A 20486-nucleotide genomic window follows, 5' to 3' on the forward strand; every position below is an offset into this window, starting at 1 on the left:
CGTTTCTCCCTCCAAACAGCCTTTAAACCCCAAAAACGCTGTTTCTACCTCCGAACAGCCTTTAGACACCGAAAACGGCGTTTCTCCCTCCAAACAGCCTTTAAACCCAAAAAACGCTGTTTCTCCCTCCAAACAGCCTTTAAACCCAAAAAACGCTGTTTCTACCTCCGAACAGCCTTTAGACACCGAAAATGGCGTTTGTAGCTCCAAACAGCCTTTAGACACCGAAAACGGCGTTTCTCCCTCCAAAAAGCCTTTAAACCCAAAAAACGCTGTTTCTACCTCCGAACAGCCTTTAGACACCGAAAACGGCGTTTGTAGCTACAAACAGCCTTTAGACACCGAAAACGTCGTTTCTCCCTCCAAACAGCCTTTACACCCAAAAAACGCTGTTTCTACCTCCGCACAGCCTTTAGACACCGAAAATGTCATTTCTCCCTCCAAACAGCCTTTAAACCCAAAAAACGCTGTTTCTCCCTCCAAACAGCCTTTAAACCCAAAAAACGCTGTTTCTACCTCCGAACAGCCTTTAGACACCGAAAATGTCATTTCTCCCTCCAAACAGCCTTTAAACCCAAAAAACGCTGTTTCTACCTCCGAACAGCCTTTAGACACCGAAAACGTCGTTTCTCCCTCCAAACAGCCTTTAAACCCCAAAAACGCTGTTTCTACCTCCGAACAGCCTTTAGACACAGAAAACGGCGTTTGTAGCTCCAAACAGCCTTTAGACACCGAAAATGTCATTTCTCCCTCCAAACAGCCTTTAAACCCAAAAAACGCTGTTTCTACCTCCGAACAGCCTTTAGACACCGAAAACGGCGTTTGTAGCTCCAAACAGCCTTTAGACACCGAAAACGTCGTTTCTCCCTCCAAACAGCCTTTAAACCCCAAAAACGCTGTTTCTACCTCCGAACAGCCTTTAGACACCGAAAACGTTGTTTCTCCCTCCAAACAGCCTTTAAACCCCAAAAACGCTGTTTCTACCTCCGAACAGCCTTTAGACACCGAAAACGGCGTTTCTCCCTCCAAACAGCCTTTAAACCCAAAAAACGCTGTTTCTCCCTCCAAACAGCCTTTAAACCCAAAAAACGCTGTTTCTACCTCCGAACAGCCTTTAGACACCGAAAATGTCATTTCTCCCTCCAAACAGCCTTTAAACCCAAAAAACGCTGTTTCTACCTCCGAACAGCCTTTAGACACCGAAAACGGCGTTTCTCCCTCCAAACAGCCTTTAAACCCAAAAAACGCTGTTTCTCCCTCCAAACAGCCTTTAAACCCAAAAAACGCTGTTTCTACCTCCGAACAGCCTTTAGACACCGAAAACGGCGTTTGTAGCTCCAAACAGCTTTTAGTCACCGAAAACGTCGTTTCTCCCTCCAAACAGCCTTTAAACCCCAAAAACGCTGTTTCTACCGCCGAACAGCCTTTAGACACCGAAAACGTCGTTTCTCCCTCCAAACAGCCTTTAAACCCCAAAAACGCTGTTTCTACCTCTGAACAGCCTTTAGACACCGAAAATGGCGTTTGTAGCTCCAAACAGCCTTTAGACACCGAAAATGTCATTTCTCCCTCCAAACAGCCTTTAAACCCAAAAAACGCTGTTTCTACCTCCGAACAGCCTTTAGACACCGAAAACGGCGTTTCTCCCTCCAAACAGCCTTTAAACCCAAAAAACGCTGTTTCTACCTCCGAACAGCCTTTAGACACCGAAAACGGCGTTTGTAGCTCCAAACAGCCTTTAGACACCGAAAACGTCGTTTCTGCCTCCAAACAGCCTTTAAACACAAAAAACGCTGTTTCTACCTCCGAACAGCCTTTAGACACCGAAAACGGCGTTTCTCCCTCCAAACAGCCTTTAAACCCAAAAAACGCTGTTTCTCCCTCCAAACAGCCTTTAAACCCAAAAAACGCTGTTTCTACCTCCGAACAGCCTTTAGACACCGAAAACGGCGTTTGTAGCTCCAAACAGCTTTTAGTCACCGAAAACGTCGTTTCTCCCTCCAAACAGCCTTTAAACCCCAAAAACGCTGTTTCTACCGCCGAACAGCCTTTAGACACCGAAAACGTCGTTTCTCCCTCCAAACAGCCTTTAAACCCCAAAAACGCTGTTTCTACCTCTGAACAGCCTTTAGACACCGAAAATGGCGTTTGTACCTCCAAACAGCCTTTAGACACCGAAAATGTCATTTCTCCCTCCAAACAGCCTTTAAACCCAAAAAACGCTGTTTCTACCTCCGAACAGCCTTTAGACACCGAAAACGGCGTTTCTCCCTCCAAACAGCCTTTAAACCCCAAAAACGCTGTTTCTACCTCCGAACAGCCTTTAGACACCGAAAACGGCGTTTGTAGCTCCAAACAGCCTTTAGACACCGAAAACGTCGTTTCTGCCTCCAAACAGCTTTTAAACCCCAAAAACGCTGTTTCTACCTCCGAACAGCCTTTAGACACCGAAAACGGCGTTTGTAGCTCCAAACAGCCTTTAGACACCGAAAATGTCATTTCTCCCTCCAAACAGCCTTTAAACCCAAAAAACGCTGTTTCTACCTCCGAACAGCCTTTAGACACCGAAAACGGCGTTTGTAGCTCCAAACAGACTTTAGACACCGAAAACGTTGTTTCTCCCTCCAAACAGCCTTTAAACCCCAAAAACGCTGTTTCTACCTCCGAACAGCCTTTAGACACCGAAAACGGCGTTTCTCCCTCCAAACAGCCTTTAAACCCAAAAAACGCTGTTTCTCCCTCCAAACAGCCTTTAAACCCAAAAAACGCTGTTTCTACCTCCGAACAGCCTTTAGACACCGAAAACGGCGTTTGTAGCTCCAAACAGCTTTTAGTCACCGAAAACGTCGTTTCTCCCTCCAAACAGCCTTTAAACCCAAAAAACGCAGTTTCTACCTCCGAACAGCCTTTAGACACCGAAAACGGCGTTTGTAGCTCCAAACAGCTTTTAGTCACCGAAAACGTCGTTTCTCCCTCCAAACAGCCTTTAAACCCCAAAAACGCTGTTTCTACCTCCAAACAGCCTTTAGACACAGAAAACGTTGTTTCTCCCTCCAAACAGCCTTTAAACCCAAAAAACGCTGTTTCTACCTGCGAACAGCCTTTAGTCACCGAAAACGTTGTTTCTCCCTCCAAACAGCCTTTAAACCCTAAAAACGCTGTTTCTACCGCCGAACAGCCTTTAGACACAGAAAACGGAGACCCCTGGCTGAAGAAAATCAGACATTTAGTGTGGTCAATACCACACAGCTTTCAGAGCTGGGTCAGAGGTCAAATCTGTTCTGTATATTTAGCCTGGTCTTTCAGGCTAGCATGATCTGATTTACTGGAGTGATACCTCAATTTAAAGCTCAGATTCAGACCTTTTCATAGAGTCCAACATTGTTCATTTTAAACCTTCTGGTGGCTAGCAGCACACTGATGAATTATTGTTACATTCAGCTGTTTTCAAAAGGCCTGCATCCAACTGGTTTTATAGTCTAACTTATCCTCCTGTATTTCTGGTCAACCTGCTTCAAATCAAACATGTTGCACATCAAATTAAAGCTTAGGTTCTCTTCTTTCCAACAATTGTTGGCTTTCCATCCTATCACAAGCTGGCTGCTTAAAATCAGACATTTAGTGTGGTCAATACCACACAGCTTTCAGAGCTGGGTCAGATGTCAAATCTGTTCTGTATATTTAGCCTGGTCTTTCAGGCTAGCATGATCTGATTTACTGGAGTGACACCTCAATTTAAAGCTCAGATTCAGACCTTTTCATAGAGTCCAACATTGTTGATTTTACCCCTTCTGGTGGCTAGCAGCACACTGATGAATTATGGTTACATTCAGCTCTTTTCAAAAGGCCTGCAGCCAACAGGTTTTATAGTCTAACTTATCCTCTTGTATTTCTGGTAAACCTGCTTCAAATCAAACATGTTGCACATCAAATTAAAGCTTAGGTTCTCTTCTTTCCATCAATTGTTGGCTTTCCATCCTATCACAACCTGGCTGCTTAAAATCAGACATTTAGTGTGGTCAATACCACACAGCTTTCAGAGCTGGGTCAGATGTCAAATCTGTTCTGTATATTTAGCCTGGTCCTTCAGGCTAGCATGATCTGATTTACAGGAGTGACACCTCAATTTAAAGCTAAGATTCAGACCTTTTCATAGAGTCCAACATTGTTGTGTTCACCCCTTCTGGTGGCTAGCAGCACACTGATGAATTATGGTTACATTCAGCTGTTTTCAAAAGGCCCGCAGCCTACTGGTTTTATATTCTAACTTATCCTCCTGTATTTCTGGTAAACCTGCTTCAAATCAAACATGTTGCACATCAAATTAAAGCTTAGGTTCTCTTCTTTCCAACATTTTTTGGCTTTCCATCATAGCACAAGCTGGCTGCTTAAAATCAGACATTTAGTATGGTCAATACCACACAGCTTTCAGAGCTGGGTCAGAGGTCAAATCTGTTCTGTATATTTAGCCTGGTCCTTCAGGCTAGCATGATCTGATTTACTGGAGTGACACCTCAATTTAAAGCTAAGATTCAGACCTTTTCATAGAGTCCAACATTGTTGAGTTTACCCCTTCTGGTGGCTAGCAGCACACTGATGAATTATGGTTACATTCAGCTCTTTTCAAAAGGCCTGCAGCCAACAGGTTTTATATTCTACCTTATCCTCCTGTATTTCTGGTAAACCTGCTTCAAATCAAACATGTTGCACATCAAATTAAAGCTTAGGTTCTCTTCTTTCCAACAATTTTTGGCTTTCCATCATAGCACAAGCTGGCTGCTTAAAATCAGACATTTAGTATGGTCAATACCACACAGCTTTCAGAGCTGGGTCAGAGGTCAAATCTGTTCTGTATATTTAGCTTGGTCTTTCAGGCTAGCATGATCTGATTTACTGGAGTGATACCTCAATTTAAAGCTCAGATTCAGACCTTTTCATAGAGTCCAACATTGTTGATTTTACCCCTTCTGGTGGCTAGCAGCACACTGATGAATTATGGTTACATTCAGCTCTTTTCAAAAGGCCTGCAGCCAACAGGTTTTATAGTCTAACTTATCCTCTTGTATTTCTGGTAAACCTGCTTCAAATCAAACATGTTGCACATCAAATTAAAGCTTAGGTTCTCTTCTTTCCATCAATTGTTGGCTTTCCATCCTATCACAACCTGGCTGCTTAAAATCAGACATTTAGTGTGGTCAATACCACACAGCTTTCAGAGCTGGGTCAGATGTCAAATCTGTTCTGTATATTTAGCCTGGTCCTTCAGGCTAGCATGATCTGATTTACTGGAGTGACACCTCAATTTAAAGCTAAGATTCAGACCTTTTCATAGAGTCCAACATTGTTGTGTTCGCCCCTTCTGGTGGCTAGCAGCACACTGATGAATTATGGTTACATTCAGCTGTTTTCAAAAGGCCTGCAGCCAACTGGTTTTATATTCTAACTTATCCTCCTGTATTTCTGGTAAACCTGCTTCAAATCAAACATGTTGCACATCAAATTAAAGCTTAGGTTCTCTTCTTTCCAACATTTTTTGGCTTTCCATCATAGCACAAGCTGGCTGCTTAAAATCAGACATTTAGTATGGTCAATACCACACAGCTTTCAGAGCTGGGTCAGAGGTCAAATCTGTTCTGTATATTTAGCCTGGTCCTTCAGGCTAGCATGATCTGATTTACTGGAGTGACACCTCAATTTAAAGCTAAGATTCAGACCTTTTCATAGAGTCCAACATTGTTGAGTTTACCCCTTCTGGTGGCTAGCAGCACACTGATGAATTATGGTTACATTCAGCTCTTTTCAAAAGGCCTGCAGCCAACAGGTTTTATATTCTACCTTATCCTCCTGTATTTCTGGTAAACCTGCTTCAAATCAAACATGTTGCACATCAAATTAAAACTTAGGTTCTCTTCTTTCCAACAATTTTTGGCTTTCCATCATAGCACAAGCTGGCTGCTTAAAATCAGACATTTAGTATGGTCAATACCACACAGCTTTCAGAGCTGGGTCAGAGGTCAAATCTGTTCTGTATATTTAGCTTGGTCTTTCAGGCTAGCATGATCTGATTTACTGGAGTGATACCTCCATGTAAAGCTCAGATTCAGACCTTTTCATAGAGTCCAACATTGTTGAGTTTACCCCTTCTGGTGGCTAGCAGCACACTGATGAATTATGGTTACATTCAGCTCTTTTCAAAAGGCCGGCAGCCAACAGGTTTTATATTCTAACTTATCCTGCTGTATTTCTGGTAAACCTGCTTCAAATCAAACATGTTGCACATCAAATTAAAGCTTAGGTTCTCTTCTTTCCATCAATTGTTGGCTTTCCATCCTATCACAAGCTGGCTGCTTAAAATCAGACATTTAGTATGGTCAATACCACACAGCTTTCAGAGCTGGGTCAGAGGTCAAATCTGTTCTGTATATTTAGCCTGGTCCTTCAGGCTAGCATGATCTGATTTACTGGAGTGACACCTCAATTTAAAGCTAAGATTCAGACCTTTTCATAGAGTCCAACATTGTTGAGTTTACCCCTTCTGGTGGCTAGCAGCACACTGATGAATTATGGTTACATTCAGCTCTTTTCAAAAGGCCTGCAGCCAACAGGTTTTATATTCTACCTTATCCTCCTGTATTTCTGGTAAACCTGCTTCAAATCAAACATGTTGCACATCAAATTAAAGCTTAGGTTCTCTTCTTTCCAACAATTTTTGGCTTTCCATCATAGCACAAGCTGGCTGCTTAAAATCAGACATTTAGTATGGTCAATACCACACAGCTTTCAGAGCTGGGTCAGAGGTCAAATCTGTTCTGTATATTTAGCTTGGTCTTTCAGGCTAGCATGATCTGATTTACTGGAGTGATACCTCCATGTAAAGCTCAGATTCAGACCTTTTCATAGAGTCCAACATTGTTGAGTTTACCCCTTCTGGTGGCTAGCAGCACACTGATGAATTATGGTTACATTCAGCTCTTTTCAAAAGGCCTGCAGCCAACAGGTTTTATATTCTAACTTATCCTCCTGTATTTCTGGTAAACCTGCTTCAAATCAAACATGTTGCACATCAAATTAAAGCTTAGGTTCTCTTCTTTCCATCAATTGTTGGCTTTCCATCCTATCACAACCTGGCTGCTTAAAATCAGACATTTAGTATGGTCAATACCACACAGCTTTCAGAGCTGGGTCAGAGGTCAAATCTGTTCTGTATATTTAGCCTGGTCCTTCAGGCTAGCATGATCTGATTTACTGGAGTGACACCTCAATTTAAAGCTAAGATTCAGACCTTTTCATAGAGTCCAACATTGTTGAGTTTACCCCTTCTGGTGGCTTGCAGCACACTGATGAATTATGGTTACATTCAGCTCTTTTCAAAAGGCCTGCAGCCAACAGTTTTTATATTCTAACTTATCCTCCTGTATTTCTGGTAAACCTGCTTCAAATCAAACATGTTGCACATCAAATTAAAGCTTAGGTTCTCTTCTTTCCATCAATTGTTGGCTTTCCATCCTATCACAACCTGGCTGCTTAAAATCAGACATTTAGTGTGGTCAATACCACACAGCTTTCAGAGCTGGGTCAGAGGTCAAATCTGTTCTGTATATTTAGCCTGGTCTTTCAGGCTAGCATGATCTGATTTACTGGAGTGACACCTCAATTTAAAGCTCAGATTCAGACCTTTTCATAGAGTCCAACATTGTTGATTTTACCCCTTCTGGTGGCTAGCAGCACACTGATTAATTATGGTTACATTCAGCTGTTTTCAAAAGGCCTGCAGCCAACAGGTTTTATATTCTAACTTATCCTCCTGTATTTCTGGTAAACCTGCTTCAAATCAAACATGTTGCACATCAAATTAAAGTTTAGGTTCTCTTCTTTCCATCAATTGTTGGCTTTCCATCATAGCACAACCTGACTGCTTAAAATCAGACATTTAGTGTGGTCAATACCACACAGCTTTCAGAGCTGGGTCAGAGGTCAAATCTGTTCTGTATATTTAGCCTGGTCTTTCAGGCTAGCATGATCTAATTTACTGGAGTGACACCTCAATTTAAAGCTCAGATTCAGACCTTTTCATAGAGTCCAACATTGTTGAGTTTACCCCTTCTGGTGGCTAGCAGCACACTGATGAATTATGGTTACATTCAGCTGTTTTCAAAAGGCCTGCAGCCAACAGGTTTTATAGTCTAACTTATCCTCCTGTATTTCTGGCAAACCTGCTTCAAATCAAACATGTTGCACATCAAATTAAAGCTTAGGTTCTCTTCTTTCCATCAATTGTTGGCTTTCCATCCTATCACAACCTGGCTGCTTAAAATCAGACATTTAGTATGGTCAATACCACACAGCTTTCAGAGCTGGGTCAGATGTCAAATCTGTTCTGTATATTTAGCCTGGTCCTTCAGGCTAGCATGATTTGATTTACTGGAGTGACACCTCAATTTAAAGCTAAGATTCAGACCTTTTCATAGAGTCCAACATTGTTGAGTTTACCCCTTCTGGTGGCTAGCAGCACACTGATGAATTATGGTTACATTCAGCTGTTTTCAAAAGGCCTGCAGCCAACAGCTTTTATATTCTAACTTATCCTCCTGTATTTCTGGTAAACCTGCTTCAAATCAAACATGTTGCACATCAAATTAAAGCTTAGGTTCTCTTCTTTCCATCAATTGTTGGCTTTCCATCCTATCACAACCTGGCTGCTTAAAATCATATATTTAGTGTGGTCAATACCACACAGCTTTCAGAGCTGGGTCAGAGGTCAAATCTGTTCTGTATATTTAACCTGGTCTTTCAGGCTAGCATGATCTGATTTACTGGAGTGACACCTCAATTTAAAGCTCAGATTCAGACCTTTTCATAGAGTCCAACATTGTTGTGTTCACCCCTTCTGGTGGCTAGCAGCACACTGATGAATTATGGTTACATTCAGCTGTTTTCAAAAGGCCCGCAGCCAACTGGTTTTATATTCTAACTTATCCTCCTGTATTTCTGGTAAACCTGCTTCAAATCAAACATGTTGCACATCAAATTAAAGCTTAGGTTCTCTTCTTTCCAACATTTTTTGGCTTTCCATCATAGCACAAGCTGGCTGCTTAAAATCAGACATTTAGTATGGTCAATACCACACAGCTTTCAGAGCTGGGTCAGAGGTCAAATCTGTTCTGTATATTTAGCCTGGTCCTTCAGGCTAGCATGATCTGATTTACTGGAGTGACACCTCAATTTAAAGCTAAGATTCAGACCTTTTCATAGAGTCCAACATTGTTGAGTTTACCCCTTCTGGTGGCTAGCAGCACACTGATGAATTATGGTTACATTCAGCTCTTTTCAAAAGGCCTGCAGCCAACAGGTTTTATATTCTACCTTATCCTCCTGTATTTCTGGTAAACCTGCTTCAAATCAAACATGTTGCACATCAAATTAAAGCTTAGGTTCTCTTCTTTCCAACAATTTTTGGCTTTCCATCCTATCACAACCTGGCTGCTTAAAATCAGACATTTAGTATGGTCAATACCACACAGCTTTCAGAGCTGGGTCAGAGGTCAAATCTGTTCTGTATATTTAGCCTGGTCCTTCAGGCTAGCATGATCTGATTTACTGGAGTGACACCTCAATTTAAAGCTAAGATTCAGACCTTTTCATAGAGTCCAACATTGTTGAGTTTACCCCTTCTGGTGGCTAGCAGCACACTGATGAATTATGGTTACATTCAGCTCTTTTCAAAAGGCCTGCAGCCAACAGGTTTTATATTCTAACTTATCCTCCTGTATTTCTGGTAAACCTGCTTCAAATCAAACATGTTGCACATCAAATTAAAGCTTAGGTTCTCTTCTTTCCAACAATTGTTGGCTTTCCATCATAGCACAACCTGGCTGCTTAAAATCAGACATTTAGTGTGGTCAATACCACACAGCTTTCAGAGCTGGGTCAGAGGTCAAATCTGTTCTGTATATTTAGCCTGGTCTTTCAGGCTAGCATGATCTGATTTACTGGAGTGATACCTCAATTTAAAGCTCAGATTCAGACCTTTTCATAGAGTCCAACATTGTTCATTTTAAACCTTCTGGTGGCTAGCAGCACACTGATGAATTATTGTTACATTCAGCTGTTTTCAAAAGGCCTGCATCCAACTGGTTTTATAGTCTAACTTATCCTCCTGTATTTCTGGTCAACCTGCTTCAAATCAAACATGTTGCACATCAAATTAAAGCTTAGGTTCTCTTCTTTCCAACAATTGTTGGCTTTCCATCCTATCACAAGCTGGCTGCTTAAAATCAGACATTTAGTGTGGTCAATACCACACAGCTTTCAGAGCTGGGTCAGATGTCAAATCTGTTCTGTATATTTAGCCTGGTCTTTCAGGCTAGCATGATCTGATTTACTGGAGTGACACCTCAATTTAAAGCTCAGATTCAGACCTTTTCATAGAGTCCAACATTGTTGATTTTACCCCTTCTGGTGGCTAGCAGCACACTGATGAATTATGGTTACATTCAGCTCTTTTCAAAAGGCCTGCAGCCAACAGGTTTTATAGTCTAACTTATCCTCTTGTATTTCTGGTAAACCTGCTTCAAATCAAACATGTTGCACATCAAATTAAAGCTTAGGTTCTCTTCTTTCCATCAATTGTTGGCTTTCCATCCTATCACAACCTGGCTGCTTAAAATCAGACATTTAGTGTGGTCAATACCACACAGCTTTCAGAGCTGGGTCAGATGTCAAATCTGTTCTGTATATTTAGCCTGGTCCTTCAGGCTAGCATGATCTGATTTACTGGAGTGACACCTCAATTTAAAGCTAAGATTCAGACCTTTTCATAGAGTCCAACATTGTTGTGTTCACCCCTTCTGGTGGCTAGCAGCACACTGATGAATTATGGTTACATTCAGCTCTTTTCAAAAGGCCTGCAGCCAACAGGTTTTATATTCTACCTTATCCTCCTGTATTTCTGGTAAACCTGCTTCAAATCAAACATGTTGCACATCAAATTAAAGCTTAGGTTCTCTTCTTTCCAACAATTTTTGGCTTTCCATCCTATCACAACCTGGCTGCTTAAAATCAGACATTTAGTATGGTCAATACCACACAGCTTTCAGAGCTGGGTCAGAGGTCAAATCTGTTCTGTATATTTAGCCTGGTCCTTCAGGCTAGCATGATCTGATTTACTGGAGTGACACCTCAATTTAAAGCTAAGATTCAGACCTTTTCATAGAGTCCAACATTGTTGAGTTTACCCCTTCTGGTGGCTAGCAGCACACTGATGAATTATGGTTACATTCAGCTCTTTTCAAAAGGCCTGCAGCCAACAGGTTTTATATTCTAACTTATCCTCCTGTATTTCTGGTAAACCTGCTTCAAATCAACCATGTTGCACATCAAATTAAAGCTTAGGTTCTCTTCTTTCCAACAATTGTTGGCTTTCCATCATAGCACAACCTGGCTGCTTAAAATCAGACATTTAGTGTGGTCAATACCACACAGCTTTCAGAGCTGGGTCAGAGGTCAAATCTGTTCTGTATATTTAGCCTGGTCTTTCAGGCTAGCATGATCTGATTTACTGGAGTGATACCTCAATTTAAAGCTCAGATTCAGACCTTTTCATAGAGTCCAACATTGTTCATTTTAAACCTTCTGGTGGCTAGCAGCACACTGATGAATTATTGTTACATTCAGCTGTTTTCAAAAGGCCTGCATCCAACTGGTTTTATAGTCTAACTTATCCTCCTGTATTTCTGGTCAACCTGCTTCAAATCAAACATGTTGCACATCAAATTAAAGCTTAGGTTCTCTTCTTTCCAACAATTGTTGGCTTTCCATCCTATCACAAGCTGGCTGCTTAAAATCAGACATTTAGTGTGGTCAATACCACACAGCTTTCAGAGCTGGGTCAGATGTCAAATCTGTTCTGTATATTTAGCCTGGTCTTTCAGGCTAGCATGATCTGATTTACTGGAGTGACACCTCAATTTAAAGCTCAGATTCAGACCTTTTCATAGAGTCCAACATTGTTGATTTTACCCCTTCTGGTGGCTAGCAGCACACTGATGAATTATGGTTACATTCAGCTCTTTTCAAAAGGCCTGCAGCCAACAGGTTTTATAGTCTAACTTATCCTCTTGTATTTCTGGTAAACCTGCTTCAAATCAAACATGTTGCACATCAAATTAAAGCTTAGGTTCTCTTCTTTCCATCAATTGTTGGCTTTCCATCCTATCACAACCTGGCTGCTTAAAATCAGACATTTAGTGTGGTCAATACCACACAGCTTTCAGAGCTGGGTCAGATGTCAAATCTGTTCTGTATATTTAGCCTGGTCCTTCAGGCTAGCATGATCTGATTTACAGGAGTGACACCTCAATTTAAAGCTAAGATTCAGACCTTTTCATAGAGTCCAACATTGTTGTGTTCACCCCTTCTGGTGGCTAGCAGCACACTGATGAATTATGGTTACATTCAGCTGTTTTCAAAAGGCCCGCAGCCAACTGGTTTTATATTCTAACTTATCCTCCTGTATTTCTGGTAAACCTGCTTCAAATCAAACATGTTGCACATCAAATTAAAGCTTAGGTTCTCTTCTTTCCAACATTTTTTGGCTTTCCATCATAGCACAAGCTGGCTGCTTAAAATCAGACATTTAGTATGGTCAATACCACACAGCTTTCAGAGCTGGGTCAGAGGTCAAATCTGTTCTGTATATTTAGCCTGGTCCTTCAGGCTAGCATGATCTGATTTACTGGAGTGACACCTCAATTTAAAGCTAAGATTCAGACCTTTTCATAGAGTCCAACATTGTTGAGTTTACCCCTTCTGGTGGCTAGCAGCACACTGATGAATTATGGTTACATTCAGCTCTTTTCAAAAGGCCTGCAGCCAACAGGTTTTATATTCTACCTTATCCTCCTGTATTTCTGGTAAACCTGCTTCAAATCAAACATGTTGCACATCAAATTAAAGCTTAGGTTCTCTTCTTTCCAACAATTTTTGGCTTTCCATCATAGCACAAGCTGGCTGCTTAAAATCAGACATTTAGTATGGTCAATACCACACAGCTTTCAGAGCTGGGTCAGAGGTCAAATCTGTTCTGTATATTTAGCTTGGTCTTTCAGGCTAGCATGATCTGATTTACTGGAGTGATACCTCAATTTAAAGCTCAGATTCAGACCTTTTCATAGAGTCCAACATTGTTGAGTTTACCCCTTCTGGTGGCTAGCAGCACACTGATGAATTATGGTTACATTCAGCTCTTTTCAAAAGGCCTGCAGCCAACAGGTTTTATAGTCTAACTTATCCTCTTGTATTTCTGGTAAACCTGCTTCAAATCAAACATGTTGCACATCAAATTAAAGCTTAGGTTCTCTTCTTTCCATCAATTGTTGGCTTTCCATCCTATCACAACCTGGCTGCTTAAAATCAGACATTTAGTGTGGTCAATACCACACAGCTTTCAGAGCTGGGTCAGATGTCAAATCTGTTCTGTATATTTAGCCTGGTCCTTCAGGCTAGCATGATCTGATTTACTGGAGTGACACCTCAATTTAAAGCTAAGATTCAGACCTTTTCATAGAGTCCAACATTGTTGAGTTTACCCCTTCTGGTGGCTAGCAGCACACTGATGAATTATGGTTACATTCAGCTCTTTTCAAAAGGCCTGCAGCCAACAGGTTTTATATTCTACCTTATCCTCCTGTATTTCTGGTAAACCTGCTTCAAATCAAACATGTTGCACATCAAATTAAAGCTTAGGTTCTCTTCTTTCCAACAATTTTTGGCTTTCCATCATAGCACAAGCTGGCTGCTTAAAATCAGACATTTAGTATGGTCAATACCACACAGCTTTCAGAGCTGGGTCAGAGGTCAAATCTGTTCTGTATATTTAGCCTGGTCTTTCAGGCTAGCATGATCTAATTTACTGGAGTGACACCTCAATTTAAAGCTCAGATTCAGACCTTTTCATAGAGTCCAACATTGTTGAGTTTACCCCTTCTGGTGGCTAGCAGCACACTGATGAATTATGGTTACATTCAGCTGTTTTCAAAAGGCCTGCAGCCAACAGGTTTTATAGTCTAACTTATCCTCTTGTATTTCTGGCAAACCTGCTTCAAATCAAACATGTTGCACATCAAATTAAAGCTTAGGTTCTCTTCTTTCCATCAATTGTTGGCTTTCCATCCTATCACAACCTGGCTGCTTAAAATCAGACATTTAGTATGGTCAATACCACACAGCTTTCAGAGCTGGGTCAGATGTCAAATCTGTTCTGTATATTTAGCCTGGTCCTTCAGGCTAGCATGATCTGATTTACTGGAGTGACACCTCAATTTAAAGCTAAGATTCAGACCTTTTCATAGAGTCCAACATTGTTGAGTTTACCCCTTCTGGTGGCTAGCAGCACACTGATGAATTATGGTTACATTCAGCTGTTTTCAAAAGGCCTGCAGCCAACAGCTTTTATATTCTAACTTATCCTCCTGTATTTCTGGTAAACCTGCTTCAAATCAAACATGTTGCACATCAAATTAAAGCTTAGGTTCTCTTCTTTCCATCAATTGTTGGCTTTCCATCCTATCACAACCTGGCTGCTTAAAATCAGACATTTAGTGTGGTCAATACCACACAGCTTTCAGAGCTGGGTCAGAGGTCAAATCTGTTCTGTATATTTAACCTGGTCTTTCAGGCTAGCATGATCGGATTTACTGGAGTGACACCTCAATTTAAAGCTCAGATTCAGACCTTTTCATAGAGTCCAACATTGTTGTGTTCACCCCTTCTGGTGGCTAGCAGCACACTGATGAATTATGGTTACATTCAGCTGTTTTCAAAAGGCCCGCAGCCAACTGGTTTTATATTCTAACTTATCCTCCTGTATTTCTGGTAAACCTGCTTCAAATCAAACATGTTGCACATCAAATTAAAGCTTAGGTTCTCTTCTTTCCAACATTTTTTGGCTTTCCATCATAGCACAAGCTGGCTGCTTAAAATCAGACATTTAGTATGGTCAATACCACACAGCTTTCAGAGCTGGGTCAGAGGTCAAATCTGTTCTGTATATTTAGCCTGGTCCTTCAGGCTAGCATGATCTGATTTACTGGAGTGACACCTCAATTTAAAGCTAAGATTCAGACCTTTTCATAGAGTCCAACATTGTTGAGTTTACCCCTTCTGGTGGCTAGCAGCACACTGATGAATTATGGTTACATTCAGCTCTTTTCAAAAGGCCTGCAGCCAACAGGTTTTATATTCTACCTTATCCTCCTGTATTTCTGGTAAACCTGCTTCAAATCAAACATGTTGCACATCAAATTAAAGCTTAGGTTCTCTTCTTTCCAACAATTTTTGGCTTTCCATCATAGCACAAGCTGGCTGCTTAAAATCAGACATTTAGTATGGTCAATACCACACAGCTTTCAGAGCTGGGTCAGAGGTCAAATCTGTTCTGTATATTTAGCTTGGTCTTTCAGGCTAGCATGATCTGATTTACTGGAGTGATACCTCAATTTAAAGCTCAGATTCAGACCTTTTCATAGAGTCCAACATTGTTGAGTTTACCCCTTCTGGTGGCTAGCAGCACACTGATGAATTATGGTTACATTCAGCTCTTTTCAAAAGGCCTGCAGCCAACAGGTTTTATAGTCTAACTTATCCTCTTGTATTTCTGGTAAACCTGCTTCAAATCAAACATGTTGCACATCAAATTAAAGCTTAGGTTCTCTTCTTTCCATCAATTGTTGGCTTTCCATCCTATCACAACCTGGCTGCTTAAAATCAGACATTTAGTGTGGTCAATACCACACAGCTTTCAGAGCTGGGTCAGATGTCAAATCTGTTCTGTATATTTAGCCTGGTCCTTCAGGCTAGCATGATCTGATTTACTGGAGTGACACCTCAATTTAAAGCTAAGATTCAGACCTTTTCATAGAGTCCAACATTGTTGAGTTTACCCCTTCTGGTGGCTAGCAGCACACTGATGAATTATGGTTACATTCAGCTCTTTTCAAAAGGCCTGCAGCCAACAGGTTTTATATTCTACCTTATCCTCCTGTATTTCTGGTAAACCTGCTTCAAATCAAACATGTTGCACATCAAATTAAAGCTTAGGTTCTCTTCTTTCCAACAATTTTTGGCTTTCCATCATAGCACAAGCTGGCTGCTTAAAATCAGACATTTAGTATGGTCAATACCACACAGCTTTCAGAGCTGGGTCAGAGGTCAAATCTGTTCTGTATATTTAGCCTGGTCTTTCAGGCTAGCATGATCTAATTTACTGGAGTGACACCTCAATTTAAAGCTCAGATTCAGACCTTTTCATAGAGTCCAACATTGTTGAGTTTACCCCTTCTGGTGGCTAGCAGCACACTGATGAATTATGGTTACATTCAGCTGTTTTCAAAAGGCCTGCAGCCAACAGGTTTTATAGTCTAACTTATCCTCTTGTATTTCTGGCAAACCTGCTTCAAATCAAACATGTTGCACATCAAATTAAAGCTTAGGTTCTCTTCTTTCCATCAATTGTTGGCTTTCCATCCTATCACAACCTGGCTGCTTAAAATCAGACATTTAGTATGGTCAATACCACACAGCTTTCAGAGCTGGGTCAGATGTCAAATCTGTTCTGTATATTTAGCCTGGTCCTTCAGGCTAGCATGATCTGATTTACTGGAGTGACACCTCAATTTAAAGCTAAGATTCAGACCTTTTCATAGAGTCCAACATTGTTGAGTTTACCCCTTCTGGTGGCTAGCAGCACACTGATGAATTATGGTTACATTCAGCTGTTTTCAAAAGGCCTGCAGCCAACAGCTTTTATATTCTAACTTATCCTCCTGTATTTCTGGTAAACCTGCTTCAAATCAAACATGTTGCACATCAAATTAAAGCTTAGGTTCTCTTCTTTCCATCAATTGTTGGCTTTCCATCCTATCACAACCTGGCTGCTTAAAATCAGACATTTAGTGTGGTCAATACCACACAGCTTTCAGAGCTGGGTCAGAGGTCAAATCTGTTCTGTATATTTAACCTGGTCTTTCAGGCTAGCATGATCTGATTTACTGGAGTGACACCTCAATTTAAAGCTCAGATTCAGACCTTTTCATAGAGTCCAACATTGTTGTGTTCACCCCTTCTGGTGGCTAGCAGCACACTGATGAATTATGGTTACATTCAGCTGTTTTCAAAAGGCCCGCAGCCAACTGGTTTTATATTCTAACTTATCCTCTTGTATTTCTGGTAAACCTGCTTCAAATCAAACATGTTGCACATCAAATTAAAGCTTAGGTTCTCTTCTTTCCAACATTTTTTGGCTTTCCATCATAGCACAAGCTGGCTGCTTAAAATCAGACATTTAGTATGGTCAATACCACACAGCTTTCAGAGCTGGGTCAGAGGTCAAATCTGTTCTGTATATTTAGCCTGGTCCTTCAGGCTAGCATGATCTGATTTACTGGAGTGACACCTCAATTTAAAGCTAAGATTCAGACCTTTTCATAGAGTCCAACATTGTTGAGTTTACCCCTTCTGGTGGCTAGCAGCACACTGATGAATTATGGTTACATTCAGCTCTTTTCAAAAGGCCTGCAGCCAACAGGTTTTATATTCTACCTTATCCTCCTGTATTTCTGGTAAACCTGCTTCAAATCAAACATGTTGCACATCAAATTAAAGCTTAGGTTCTCTTCTTTCCAACAATTTTTGGCTTTCCATCCTATCACAACCTGGCTGCTTAAAATCAGACATTTAGTATGGTCAATACCACACAGCTTTCAGAGCTGGGTCAGAGGTCAAATCTGTTCTGTATATTTAGCCTGGTCCTTCAGGCTAGCATGATCTGATTTACTGGAGTGACACCTCAATTTAAAGCTTAGATTCAGACCTTTTCATAGAGTCCAACATTGTTGAGTTTACCCCTTCTGGTGGCTTGCAGCACACTGATGAATTATGGTTACATTCAGCTCTTTTCAAAAGGCCTGCAGCCAACAGTTTTTATATTCTAACTTATCCTCCTGTATTTCTGGTAAACCTGCTTCAAATCAAAGATGTTGCACATCAAATTAAAGCTTAGGTTCTCTTCTTTCCATCAATTGTTGGCTTTTCATCCTATCACAACCTGGCTGCTTAAAATCAGACATTTAGTGTGGTCAATACCACACAGCTTTCAGAGCTGGGTCAGAGGTCAAATCTGTTCTGTATATTTAGCCTGGTCTTTCAGGCTAGCATGATCTGATTTACTGGAGTGACACCTCAATTTAAAGCTCAGATTCAGACCTTTTCATAGAGTCCAACATTGTTGATTTTACCCCTTCTGGTGGCTAGCAGCACACTGATTAATTATGGTTACATTCAGCTGTTTTCAAAAGGCTTGCAGCCAACAGGTTTTATATTCTAACTTATCCTCCTGTATTTCTGGTAAACCTGCTTCAAATCAAACATGTTGCACATCAAATTAAAGCTTAGGTTCTCTTCTTTCCAACATTTTTTGGCTTTCCATCATAGCACAAGCTGGCTGCTTAAAATCAGACATTTAGTATGGTCAATACCACACAGCTTTCAGAGCTGGGTCAGAGGTCAAATCTGTTCTGTATATTTAGCCTGGTCCTTCAGGCTAGCATGATCTGATTTACTGGAGTGACACCTCAATTTAAAGCTAAGATTCAGACCTTTTCATAGAGTCCAACATTGTTGAGTTTACCCCTTCTGGTGGCTAGCAGCACACTGATTAATTATGGTTACATTCAGCTGTTTTCAAAAGGCCTGCAGCCAACAGGTTTTATATTCTAACTTATCCTCCTGTATTTCTGGTAAACCTGCTTCAAATCAAACATGTTGCACATCAAATTAAAGTTTAGGTTCTCTTCTTTCCATCAATTGTTGGCTTTCCATCATAGCACAACCTGACTGCTTAAAATCAGACATTTAGTGTGGTCAATACCACACAGCTTTCAGAGCTGGGTCAGAGGTCAAATCTGTTCTGTATATTTAGCCTGGTCTTTCAGGCTAGCATGATCTAATTTACTGGAGTGACACCTCAATTTAAAGCTCAGATTCAGACCTTTTCATAGAGTCCAACATTGTTGAGTTTACCCCTTCTGGTGGCTAGCAGCACACTGATGAATTATGGTTACATTCAGCTGTTTTCAAAAGGCCCGCACCCAACTGGTTTTATATTCTAACTTATCCTCCTGTATTTCTGGTAAACCTGCTTCAAATCAAACATGTTGCACATCAAATTAAAGCTTAGGTTCTCTTCTTTCCAACATTTTTTGGCTTTCCATCATAGCACAAGCTGGCTGCTTAAAATCAGACATTTAGTATGGTCAATACCACACAGCTTTCAGAGCTGGGTCAGAGGTCAAATCTGTTCTGTATATTTAGCCTGGTCCTTCAGGCTAGCATGATCTGATTTACTGGAGTGACACCTCAATTTAAAGCTAAGATTCAGACCTTTTCATAGAGTCCAACATTGTTGAGTTTACCCCTTCTGGTGGCTAGCAGCACACTGATGAATTATGGTTACATTCAGCTCTTTTCAAAAGGCCTGCAGCCAACAGGTTTTATATTCTACCTTATCCTCCTGTATTTCTGGTAAACCTGCTTCAAATCAAACATGTTGCACATCAAATTAAAGCTTAGGTTCTCTTCTTTCCAACAATTTTTGGCTTTCCATCCTATCACAACCTGGCTGCTTAAAATCAGACATTTAGTATGGTCAATACCACACAGCTTTCAGAGCTGGGTCAGAGGTCAAATCTGTTCTGTATATTTAGCCTGGTCCTTCAGGCTAGCATGATCTGATTTACTGGAGTGACACCTCAATTTAAAGCTTAGATTCAGACCTTTTCATAGAGTCCAACATTGTTGAGTTTACCCCTTCTGGTGGCTTGCAGCACACTGATGAATTATGGTTACATTCAGCTCTTTTCAAAAGGCCTGCAGCCAACAGTTTTTATATTCTAACTTATCCTCCTGTATTTCTGGTAAACCTGCTTCAAATCAAAGATGTTGCACATCAAATTAAAGCTTAGGTTCTCTTCTTTCCATCAATTGTTGGCTTTTCATCCTATCACAACCTGGCTGCTTAAAATCAGACATTTAGTGTGGTCAATACCACACAGCTTTCAGAGCTGGGTCAGAGGTCAAATCTGTTCTGTATATTTAGCCTGGTCTTTCAGGCTAGCATGATCTGATTTACTGGAGTGACACCTCAATTTAAAGCTCAGATTCAGACCTTTTCATAGAGTCCAACATTGTTGATTTTACCCCTTCTGGTGGCTAGCAGCACACTGATTAATTATGGTTACATTCAGCTGTTTTCAAAAGGCTTGCAGCCAACAGGTTTTATATTCTAACTTATCCTCCTGTATTTCTGGTAAACCTGCTTCAAATCAAACATGTTGCACATCAAATTAAAGTTTAGGTTCTCTTCTTTCCAACATTTTTTGGCTTTCCATCATAGCACAAGCTGGCTGCTTAAAATCAGACATTTAGTATGGTCA

This window comes from Centroberyx gerrardi, chromosome 2 (assembly GCF_048128805.1).
Source record: "Centroberyx gerrardi isolate f3 chromosome 2, fCenGer3.hap1.cur.20231027, whole genome shotgun sequence".
NCBI lineage: Eukaryota > Metazoa > Chordata > Actinopteri > Beryciformes > Berycidae > Centroberyx > Centroberyx gerrardi.